Genomic DNA, 12,093 nt, shown 5'->3' with positions numbered 1-12,093 from the left:
TTGGAGCAGATAGGAAGCTTTCTGCTGTTTAGTCTTTTTTCAATTAAGAAAAAATGACAGATCAGTCATACTTTGAGGAACACTGTACCCATCATGGAAGCACAGTTTTCAGAGACTTGCTGGCTGCTGTGCAAAGTTTAGGCACCTGACAAGAAAAGTCCTGGTTCTGCTAATTTAAATAAAAGAGTTGTCCTTAGGTTTAGTAAAGCCAATCCTTTACCCTTGATAATTTCATATAAAAGTTTTGTCATGGGGTTTGAGTTGGTCATGTCAAGATAAATAATTTTACACTTAAAGAAACCAAACACCAAATGCAACCAAATAATTGAATTATTACAAAGCCACTATACGTGTCCATGGAAAAGCTTTTCCATAAGACTAGTCTTAAATTACTTACTAATTTTATTTTGTACTTAAAACAATCCATACTGAGATGTTTGAAGAGGAAGGCGAGAAATACACAAAAGAGATGGAAAATACACAGCAGAAAGAAGAGAGAAGTACACAGTGGAGAGAGGACTTTTTATCTGGTAAGAAGGAACATATGTTGTAAGGTATGTAGTTTAGTAAAGAAGCCAAAGCCCTCAAATCTCCACTGCTGTCACCATTCCTATAGAATTCCCATCAAACCTGCAGTCTCAATATATGAAACAATCAATCTGTCTCCCTAGCCATGAAGAGATCCCACTGCCCAAGGCATGGATTGATTTCCCTGCGAGCGCACAGGCAACTCCAGGCAAGGCTAAAAAAAGAAACAGATTAAGACAAAGGCTGACAGAATACCTTCATTTTGGTTCCATTATGAACAAATTCCAACTCCTATTGTTTCATCTGGGATGCCTCTCTCCTGTTCATCTCCAATTAAACATCATATATTTTCATTTAAAAATAAGCTCTTATTACAGAGGACTAAACTTTTATATGTAAATAAACAATACAAACTAGGAAAATAATCAAAAATCAAAGCACATTTTTTGCATAGCAAAAATGTATCTTCCTATTCCCTTCCCCAACTATATGGGCAGCTTCAGAAACAAATTATCTCAAATGGTCTGAGGCTGAATTTATTGACTTATGAAACATATGTATTTTGCTTACTGATATCCGAATTCTATGCAGGGAGAATGCATGTGCGAGTAGTGGAGCACTTTTAACAGAATAGGATGTGTAGTGGGCTCAGAGTCTAACTTCTAAAGGGAAACATCAGATGGATGTTAACAATACTGGAACAACTTCTAAAGAATTGTCTTGGACTATGGGGATCTTTCTTAATCAAGGAGAGGTTTTTTTTTGTCCTTGTAACAAGACAGTCTCTGTCACAGGTACTCTTCTTGATCCTGGAACATGACTTTATACAGGAATGTCAGAGGACCTGAATTATGCATGTGGTCAGCCCAGAGTGATGTCATCTAGCCTTAAAATCAATGTATCTCTCTTAGATGTGAAAGGAAGGGGAAGACAGGTGGTAGTGTAGAGTTGGTACATTTACAAGTCACCAATAAAATGGATTTCTGCAAATTTATACAAAAATGCCAGATGAAGCCAACTTTCCTCCAATCTAACCAATATTGTTTTCCCATCAATTGCTCAGCAATGGCTTCAGGCCATACCTGAAAAAGGTTGGTGTCTGATGACAGCACTTCAAGAAAGGCTGCGAGTAAAAGGCAGAGGAGGCAAAGGGCAGTGCTGTAACATTAGAAAGACCAACAGGCAAGAGTGATTTTACAAGACCTTGACAAATTCCATTTAATCCCCAAAGTTAAAGACTTGTGCTTGTGACTCCTGCTGAGAATGAAAATTCATCCTCCTGCTGAGGATGATATCTGTGTGATGAGTGGTAAGAATGTTCTCTGTAAGCACAGCCTTCCCAAACCAAAGGAACACAGATGTGCATTTTCCCATAGCTACACTGAGACCCAGCCATCAGAGTTGGTAGCCACAGGAAAGGACTGACACAAGGGCTTCTCCTTCCTATAACTGAAAATCCAGGTTTGGTGTATGCTCTGTTAAATAGTCAATTCCAAAAACTTCAGCATCTTCTCTCTGTACCCACACTTGGCAATCAATATTTTCAGAGGCCACTGTCACAGCCTTAAAGGCCTCCCATCTGTCTGCCATCAGAAAGCTTCTCATCTCTGTATATCTGCATTAGTATTCACAGGGAATGAAGTCGTATTAAAAAAGTATATTGAGTATGAGGCCTTTAAAAATGCCGTGGTGGATTTATTACAGAGTGTCAGGGTGTTGCAACACCCAAATGAACATTCACGTGAGAAACCCCAGAAAACAGCAGACCCCACACAGTTTCTTACAGACAACCCTTCTGCACATCATTAAATCTTCCCTAGAGTAAATCAAGCCAAACACAGCATGCAAACATTTCTGTATTTCAGTCTGTGCTAAATAAATGCATTTCCCTGTTGTTTTTTAATGACAGATGTCTCCCTTTGAATTTTCATGCATTATCACAGATCATTCTTCAGTCACCTTAAAACTCTACGTGTGTTCATGAATGTATGTGAATAAACTGCCATAGTAAAATACGCAGAACCTCTGCATGCCTTTTTTTCTTAAATATTATCTGCCAATCACTATTCCCTGAACTTGTTAAGGGATGGTGTTCTTCCACCCCACCAAAATTTCCCTAAACAAGACAAATTCTAAGTCTAAAGTAAGACTTATTAATGAGAACTGTCTTCTTTATTAGGCACTAGTTTGAGGCCAAGAATACAGCTTGGTTGAAACCAAGACCTTAGGAGGTCTTGTAAAAGTTCGGTTCAAAGAGTTTAGGAGCAGCCCATGCCTGATTTAACCACATGCCTCCAAACAACATACACAGAGCAGGCTGCCTTGCCCCAGGTCCTCTTGCCCAGCCTGCAGCACAGCATTTTCCTGCAGGATTGTGGTGAGCTGTCACTTCTGACCATGTTAATCAGTCTGGCTGTAGGGATGCTGTGACTGGGTTGGGACGTTTGTGCCCTTGGAGCACTGCGGCTACAACTGCATCACTGAGTTTAAATGTCTTCTACAAACCTGGCTCAAGTCTTCAGGCTATCTGGACCAGGAGCTGGTAAAATCCAGCCTGAGGAGGTGAGGCAACCAAGTCTTTACAAACATGTTAAGTGATGATCAGATTTGAAGATTAAAAGTACACAGTGGCTGCTGCCTTCAGCTTGCTTTTAAAAATCACACTGAAGCTGAGCCACTCAATTGTCAAGCTTCCTTTTGTTACAAATACTCTCCCTTTATTCCCCAAACATGGCATTCTTAATTGTACCTATAAATTACTTCTTCAATCCTCTTGTGCAGCAGCATGAAAACCAAGTTTTAACACGGAATGTGACAAATCTACAGAAGTACACAAACCATAAGACATCAGTGTTACAAACTACACATTTCATCAAAGAAGTGATTTTTTAAGTTGCTTTCTCATTGGTCAGCTGCAACAAAGAAAGTCATAACAAACAAACAATAGATTTCCCAGAGACTCTGCTAATATCCCCTCTATGCCCACTCATTTCTAATATTTTCAGTCATTTCCTCTGCTGCAGACATGCATTCACACACTAGTGTGTACACACACAGGCGTGCACAGACGGACAAAGAGCATCCTTCCAGCAAGGAAAATGCCCTGCATGAGGCTACAGATCACTGAAGCCTAAAACATTTCTTTATGACACCCCACAGTTGTTGTCAGGGAAGGAGTAAGACACCACAGTAATTTTTTTCTAAAGAACATTGACACGTTTTTGACATTCCTCCCCTTCCTCCAGCAGACAAATATTTTATCAGTTTACCTTTAATGTAATACGCTTCCTGTCTCCTTCCCAGGACAGGAATGCCTGGCCAGAAGAAATGACCTTTCCTGCCACAGAACAAGTTTCTCTTTATTTCAGCATGCCTTGCCTCCTGCAAGTAGGGCAAGAAGCGGCCAAGGCTGCGAGCGCGGGAGCCACGGGACTGGTGGGGATGCCGGGCGTGAAAGGCGCGTTTATTCTGCCTCTCCCAAATCCCAGCCCCTTGGCTGTCGGCGTCTACCCAGCACTCCTTGGACCAAGTGTGCAGAATCACATTTCTCCTTGATCAGGCCGGCTGTCTGGAGGAAGATGATTGCAAGCAGATGTACCCATGTGCTCATGTGAAAGGAATTTCAGCTTTTGTGTCAGCTGTACTGTACGATGAGCGCCCAGCTCCAGGGAGCTTTTCAGAGCTCTTTAATTCCTTGCAGGTGCTGGGAACCAGTATGTGTTGGTACAGCAGAGCTGAGACACAGGAGGGACAACAACCTGGGGTCAGCAGGAGGGTCAGAGGCCAAAGGCATGACCAGCATGTTCCCCTTACTGCAGGGAGCACAGCTGGGGTTCATAAACCCCCATTTTCCTGGTAAACACCCATTATGCTTAAAACTTCACAAGGCTGTGTCAGCAAAACTGTGTTTTACCACAAGCACAGTGGTTTCAACCTCCTGTTACAGATGATCCAGGAGGAATAAACAAGATGGACATCAATAATATCAAATTAATTTATCTGAATATGTGTTTAAGGAGCAGAAATTGAGTGTGGCATCTGTATATTAAGAGTTCTTTTTTTCAGTGGGATATCCCAGTGATGCTGCAAATGGCCTAAGGACATTGCAATCAATTTAAAGAAACACTTGATGCAGTTACAGCTGTATTTTGAAGGCACATTATACATTTTTAGTGCCAGAATGGCTAAGATATGTATCCAGACATTCAGTGGAAATTAATGTACCCTTTGGATCGTATTTCAGGATGTCTGGCCACATCAGGATGAGTATTCCTGCTCATGGGACATAGCTGGACATACAGTGGCAAAGCAGCTGTAAACAGTCCATAAGGGCCCAGACACTGCACATGGGGCTCACCTACAGGCAGCCACACGCCCACCTTCATGTAGGAGTACTGGGGAGAGAGGCTTTATTTACTGCCACCACTTGGAAATAATATGATCATGCAGACCTCACAAGTACCACCACTGTGGTTTGCTGTTTACTCAGCAAAACCCAGTCCACCTGGCACAGATTTTTAAACCTAAAGGAACAGCAGCTGGAAGCCACCAAAAGCCTTTTCTTCTCTTTGCTGACTCCACAGAAAACATCAGTGCTTACTCGAGGAGATGTCTTCTTAGAAAAATAAAACTTAGCTTCTGTGAAGCTCTGATGCAATGAATACTTTTTAAACAGCAAAATTGGGTTAAGCAAACGCTGCACTGCTTTTCCCCACCTTGCTATGTCTGCCTACATGGCCCTTCATGAAGTCATGCAGTGGTCCAGGTCAGGGAACCTGTTTTGGCAGCAAATACACCAATGGAAAATAGAAGAACAACCTTCCCATCAGTTTGCTTGATCTCCTGATTCACCCTCTCTCTGACTGAATGAGGCACAGCACAAGGGACAGGGAAGCAAACACCATGCAATGTTGAGAGTCAGGTCAGATGAGACTGAGACACACCGCCAAGAAGAGCCTCTCTTCTCCCTTCATCCCTTCCAGGAGATACTCTCACCGCCTGTACCCCCATGACTTCAACATCTTGTCTTCACATGCACAGTTTAACTCACTAAATCACCAGAAGAATAATCTGGCAGAAGAATAATCCAGCAAAAACCCAGCAGTAATGGAGGATTCACTCCTGCTTTAACTGCACAACAGCAGCAGCAAAACTCTGTGATAAGGGCTGTACCAACACACAGGCTTGTTTGCTATAGGTATTCCTTAGGAAGCTCTCATAACATTTCAGCCTGTTTTCCTGGAAAATGAAGAGATCTCTGCAGAGATACCTGCTGAAAAGCTACCCAGATGACAAAGCCCCTCCAGTATTTTGCCCTGCAAGGGCTTTAAAATCCCTGTCCCTACATCTGGCCCAGAGATCTTTTCTTTGTGAGTAATTTCCCTGAAGTATGTGAAGGGCTGCCAATCAGAGTAATCTGGGAGAGAAATCCAGTCCCTGGGACGATTTTGGGCTGGGAGGTGGAGAAACAAATCTGTCAGTATTATTTTTTACAGCAACAGGAACAAAAAAGGACCCCAGTGGCCTGATTGCTTTTTATCACCCTGCTGACTCCAACTTCTGCAGCAAGAGAGTGCATGTCCTTGCTTGTCCCCAGGCACTCATCTTCATGCAGGTTTCTGTCTGCACACACCCTGCTGGCTATTTAGAGACTATTTAGAAGCATGTGCCAAGGAGTTGCCTTCATGGACGTTTTGCCCCACTGCACACACACAGCTCGTAGTCCCCTGACCCTCATTGTCCAGGTGCCACGGAGCAGGGGATGCTGAGGGCACCCAGCCCTTTGCCACAGGCCCTCATGGAGGTGTAGCTGATGTCACACTTGTGGCTGAAGGCCACTCATGGGGGAGCTTTGCTGTTCCCTCTTCCCAGCTGTCACGATCCATGACTGTCCATGACAATCCATGACTGTCCTCCAGCCAGAAGAGCCCAATGATGCCCCAGTGTGCCACTGCCAAGAGTGAAGTGAGATGGCAGCTACACCAGAAAGGCACCTCAGTGAAGCTCATGGGCAAAAGCAATCCTGCCAAATGGCCTCATCCAGGCTCCTTCTGCAGGCTGTGTTTCCCAGCCTGAACATTCAGCACGTGGATGATACAACCAGACAGAAGTCTAATTCCCTGTCTGTCTGGTAAAACACTGAGTGGTAGCAACTCTGGGACAAGACTTCCATAATGCAGAAACCGAAATTTCAGCTAAGCAAAAACTGCATTAAAGGATTTCTGATGTTGTTCACAGCCACCTTTCTTATAGCCAGTGACTCTAAGTCTGAATTTTTTGTAGTCAAAACTTTCCTGCATAAACCCAATGTCCAGAAGAACAGCTCTAAAGCAATTCAGAAATCCAAATCTTTATATCCTAGAACTAGTTGCTCATATAATATTTTTCAAAAACTAAAAAAATAAGGATTAGGAAAACAATCATGAGACAAATCAAGTAAGACTGGGTGAGAATTTTGCCTCGGTACATAGTCTTGTGTTATTAAACCAGTAACTGGAGCAGAAAGCTCCTTCTAGACAGATGCAAAAGACAAAAAAAGAGGGGGTGTTGACGAGTCATTAGTCTGAATTACTGGAAAGCGAGCAGCAAACTGACAAGTAGCTTCCAGCAAATTTCTGTGTAAAGGTTTAGTAGAACTTTCCCAACCAAAGCTTTGAAACCTTCAGGACTTTCACTAAGAAGGGCTTAGACATTACCCTGAAGAAGCTTCAATATCTAGAAATCTGGTAACACACATGTGACAGGGAAATGTCAGCAGAAGGTGGCTACTTTTAGCACTGTGGGAGGTGGACAAAAGGGAATTCTGTTCATGAACATATTTTATTTCAGATTGCTTGACCCATGTTATTTAAATAGCACATCAGTCTAAATCAGAAAGACAGTTTCCTTTTTTACATTTGTGCTTTGCTTTGTGTTGTGTGTAATTGCTGTAAACAGACCCTGCAGTTACTGAGCTATATAGTAACAAAATCATCTATCTTGGGGAAATTCTTCCTATTCTCCTGCTGACTCTGCCTCTTTTTGGCTGTCCCCCTACCTCCTCACATTCCAGCCATGTCTCTGTTTATACTCCTGTATTTCTCACAGTACCAGTAGCTCAGACTGGAACATATTTGCACCTCTGTCCCTTATGCTAATGGACCCTGCTATGAATGGCCCCTTCTGTGAGGACACACGTGAGCTCTCAGAGCTCAGCAGCATTTTGTTTCAGGCATTGACACAGAGGTGCCCTGCTGCCAGCTTTATTCCATAAATAACTGCAGCATCATTTTTTGGAGTGGGGTGGCAAGAGTGGTGAGAAACCACAGCATAACTTCCACCATCACCCTGTCCCAGTTAAATGAGTGAATTCCATCAAAATCCTCCTCCCCTTCAGACTTCAATGCTTGTCTAAAGCAGATGGCCCCATAAATAATACATCCTAGGCAACCTGATCAGTCACCTCTGGGATATACTTGAGCTCCTGTCTCTCATCATATCATCACTAGATTAGCCCTGGGAATTCTTTTAATTTAATCCTTTTAACAGGTCATGTGTGCAAAAGCGGTGACTGAGAAATTAGATGAATTTGATGGGGCTTCATTGTTGGTAGCCTGAAGTCAGCAGGTCCCCACTCACTGCTTTTGGGCATTTTTGGGGACTGTACTCAGCTGCTGATCCCTCGCTACCTGAGCCCGAGGCAACGAGGCCCAGAACTGATGTGACTGAACATGAGGAGGCCAGGAAAAAGGGTCCAGGGGCTGGAGTATCTGAGCAGCACCGTCACATGTGGCCAGAGTGTTCTCAGCAGCAAGACTTTGAGCAGGGAGGTACTTGCTACCTCCACTAGGAATGGAAAATGTAATATTTATTTTAGAATGTAAGACAGAAATCCATAAATTCCTTTGTCTTAAGTCCCCTATACTTATTCAAATTACTGGATTTTAGCAGGGGTTTAGAGACATCCCTCAGGATTTATTCTCACATTCATGCAAACCTCACTTCAGCTAAGTGGGAAGAAATTCCAAGTACCAGTGATGAGGTGGGTCATTTTTACAGTCACCATCATGGTGACACCAGTCATGGGGTGTCCTGCCCTCCCTACCCTGCCACAGCCCCAACTCCACACCCTGGCAAAATGTCCCAGTTGGTTTGTGTTACCTTCATCGCAATGCTGCAAGGATGGGTGTGCAGGGCAGAGCTGGGGAAGACATAGGGTCTGCTCATATGGGGAACAGAGGCAAGAACAGGACTGCTTTCCATGCCTCCATGCCTGTGGAGTCACAGTCCCTGTGGTCACACAGGCTGCAGCAGGCAGGCTCAAAGTTCCATTTCCAAAGGGTTTGGAAACCACACTGCTTTTTAAAAAGAATTGGTACTGGAAAAGAAAAGCTGGGCTTGAGTCCTTATCTGGAAATGCCTGCAGGATGCAAATATTTGAAAGAAGCATTGCTAAATCAGAATGACTTTTAAATCATAACAAATCATATCTTGCATTTCTGCAATGCCTTTCATCCTATGTTCTCTTCACAAACATAAACACATGAAGTTCAACAACACATCTGGCAAAGCATTGTGCTGTGTGGGAGCTTCCACATCCCATTTTGGTAAAGGAGCAGACATGTGGGGTCAGTGGTGACTGCCCACCCCACATCAGACAGGATATGTGCAGCAGTGGCTGGAACATGGCCAACATCTCAGCTTGAGTTGGGAGAAATCTTTCCCTAGTAACCCTGAGGATTTATTTGTCAAGAGACTTGGTCATAGATCCAGAAAATGAAATCTTGAAGACTGCAGGGGATGAAACAAACTCAGCTTTTCCAGTTATCTTTTTTTTAGCTTTTCTGTGTCCATCCAATGCATTGGCAACGTGGAGATGTCAACCTGTTTAGGTCTCTGTCTCCTGCATGCCCGGTTGGTATTCTGCTGGAAACCAATTATCAAGAGACACATTTACTGTGTGGCGAATCAGAATTTGTTATTATCACCACCCCATTAATTTCCACACACATCTGCTAGAGTACTTGTTTCTGCCTGTGTCTCACATTTATCTTCATCCAATCCACTTTTTACTGCCCTTGTCTTAGTGCCAGCAACTATCATGAGGAGCTGTAAACACTTGTTAGTTAACCATTTATGATCGCCAGCTCTTCAAACTACACGTTACACTAGTTGTTGGAGTTTAGTGAGTTTAAGATCTGCCATATCATTATTATTTTGCTACATTATGAAATAAGTCACAAGTAAGCACTCTGATTTGGTCCCAGCCCCTCAGGGGCAGGAGGGGAGAGGAAGTTTGAGATTTTCAAAGACATCCAGGAACTGAGGAGCCCAGTTCCTCTTAGATATCGGTGGGGCTGAGCTGAGCTGAGCTCGGTCTGTGCCAGCTTCTTCTAGAAAGCTAAACCCAAATCCTTTGATAAGCAAATAAATCAAGAGGTTTTGCACATCCTAAGCCTTCTTCAGGTCCAACATGAGCCTAACTGTGCCATGACAGATCCCATCCCATTGAGTGCTGCCACCCCTCTGATGCAGCAGGAAGGTGGAGTGGTGCCAGCTGATAGGAAACATCAGCCTCAGCAGCCTTTCATCTCCTGTCTTTCAGCCACTGTTCAAATAGGACACATCCCCAGTGAAGGGGGAATGTTTCTGAAAAGACAACATATCCTGCTCTCAGAATTGCTGGCTTTATATCTGCACCTACTTCCTACATGACATCTCAGGTTAAAATGACTTCTGCTAAATCAAAATTAATTTTTCCCATGCTACTTGTCACCTCTTCTTCTGTCAAATGCAATTATTTCCCACTAATTAAAGGGCTGCACCCGGGCTCAGCAGAAAGCCAGAGGAGTCCAGCTCTCAAATGAAAACTCTTCATTTCTGCTCAGCATTCAGCTACCCAAAGGGCAGGAAATCCAAGCTGACTGCCTCCATGGCACTGCATCCCATTGACCCTCTCCTCCTTGGAGACAGAAGCAAAGTCTGGGCTCCATCAGCTGAGGAGGCTGTGGTGGTGTCAGATGGGAGTGGGCAGCAGGAGTCAATACACCCATGGTGGCTTCTCCTCATCCTGGTGGACACCAGCAGCTGTTACCCAAGGTTTCTTCTGGCCCAATTCTGTATCTGCCAATGGGCAAAATAAAATGTAAAAGAGGTCTTGATATCATCTCCCAGCACCAAACAATTCCCTTGGTGCGCTGTGATCCATCCTCTTTGGATTTACTGTGCCCTGCTGGAGTTAAATTTCCTCTTTCTGCCTTTCTCTGAAATACATATACAGTAGGCAAATATGTCAGGATAAAAATATCCCCCCAGAACTTCCCAGACAACTGCATGAAGCCTGAATGCAGGAGGTTTCATTGCACTAATGACCTTATCAACACGTGCTGGCACCGCCTGGTCCTGTAACATTCCCCCAGCCTTTCTGTGGAGCAAGGAGGCACCAGAGAGAGAAATCACTGCATTTTTATCCATACAGCCACCTGCAGCAGTGCAAATAACAAGTATGTGCCTGTACCAGATCTAATCTGCCCCAATATCCCCTCTGCACCTCATCCACTGTGCCTTGGTCCCTCCTGCCTGCTCATCCCTCTGTGACTCTGTGTGGATTATGTGCAGGTGATCCAAAGAGAGCAGTATGTTGTAAAGGGCATGTGCTATCACAAACTGACAGAGGCACTCATCTGCTTTCCTCTTCAGGCTCTGCAACATCCCATTAACTTTAACAGTATGAGATTAGTTCTTGTGTTAAGGTTGAATTCATCTGACTTGAATTTCTACCCACTGGATCTTGTTATCCCCTTGTCTGTAACTTTATACCACCACACCATTCCCTTACCAGATCGATTTTTCTGTCTGTAAGAACATAAGGCTGCTAAGATTTCTCCTAGGTGAGACTGACAACCTTTCTGTCCCAAGTCATACCCGGGAAGGCTTGGTCTCCAGGCCAAGGGTCACCTGGACTGTTTTCCTGTGGCTCTCCCCAGTATTTCCTCATTCTTCATGCAGCACGGACCACATAACTGGGCACCTCTCTCCAGACTGGTCTTGTGCACGCTGCACAGACAAACAGCAACGTGACTGCTTCTGTTTGATGCTCCTCTTCTTGGGCAACATTGCCCTGGGAAGTTGTGTTGAGGAGGATATTCCTAATCACTCTCACAGCCTGCCTGGCACAGATTCTCCTGTCTTACAGGTACTCCTTGTATGTTCCAAGCTGCAATGTGTCTCTATTTTAGAAATATTTGAACATGTTTTGGATAGTGACTATTAACCATTCTATTATTCTTTCTCAGTAACCTGTCATTATCACAGTATTTTCATCCCCTGGCTTTCCCAGAATGCATTTTATCTTATAGCACAAGCTGATGGCAGCACTTAATGATTTAAATACTAAATGAAATTTTGTTAGACACAGTTCTTTGATGTTTTTGTTTTTACACAGGTCTCTTCCTCTTGAAATCTGTTTCTGGTGGTGGCTTGGACTATGAGGATGGTTGCCAGAATCCTGCCCCAGACTCTTGTAATGCAGAAGACAAGAATACTGTTGATCTCCATGCCAAAAATATATCCCAGGAGCTTATTTAG

The 12,093-nt window shown here is 43.7% G+C and overlaps 1 protein-coding gene and 1 pseudogene across 1 annotated transcript in view; one reads left to right on the top strand and one right to left on the bottom strand.

Annotated features, from left to right (window-relative positions):
* Positions 1–3,963, bottom strand: part of ECRG4 (ECRG4 augurin precursor) — a 22,027-nt gene extending 18,064 nt beyond the window's left edge. Inside the window, exon 1 of the mRNA XM_033053381.2 lies at positions 3,798–3,963. The gene's annotated coding sequence lies outside the window, so the exon portion shown is untranslated. The remainder of the gene's footprint in view (positions 1–3,797) is intronic.
* Positions 1–12,093, top strand: part of LOC116992278 — a 19,220-nt pseudogene extending 7,127 nt beyond the window's left edge.

The sequence above is a fragment of the Catharus ustulatus genome, chromosome 2 (assembly GCF_009819885.2).
Source record: "Catharus ustulatus isolate bCatUst1 chromosome 2, bCatUst1.pri.v2, whole genome shotgun sequence".
Taxonomy (NCBI): Eukaryota; Metazoa; Chordata; class Aves; order Passeriformes; family Turdidae; genus Catharus; species Catharus ustulatus.
This window is presented reverse-complemented; position numbering and strand designations above follow the sequence as displayed.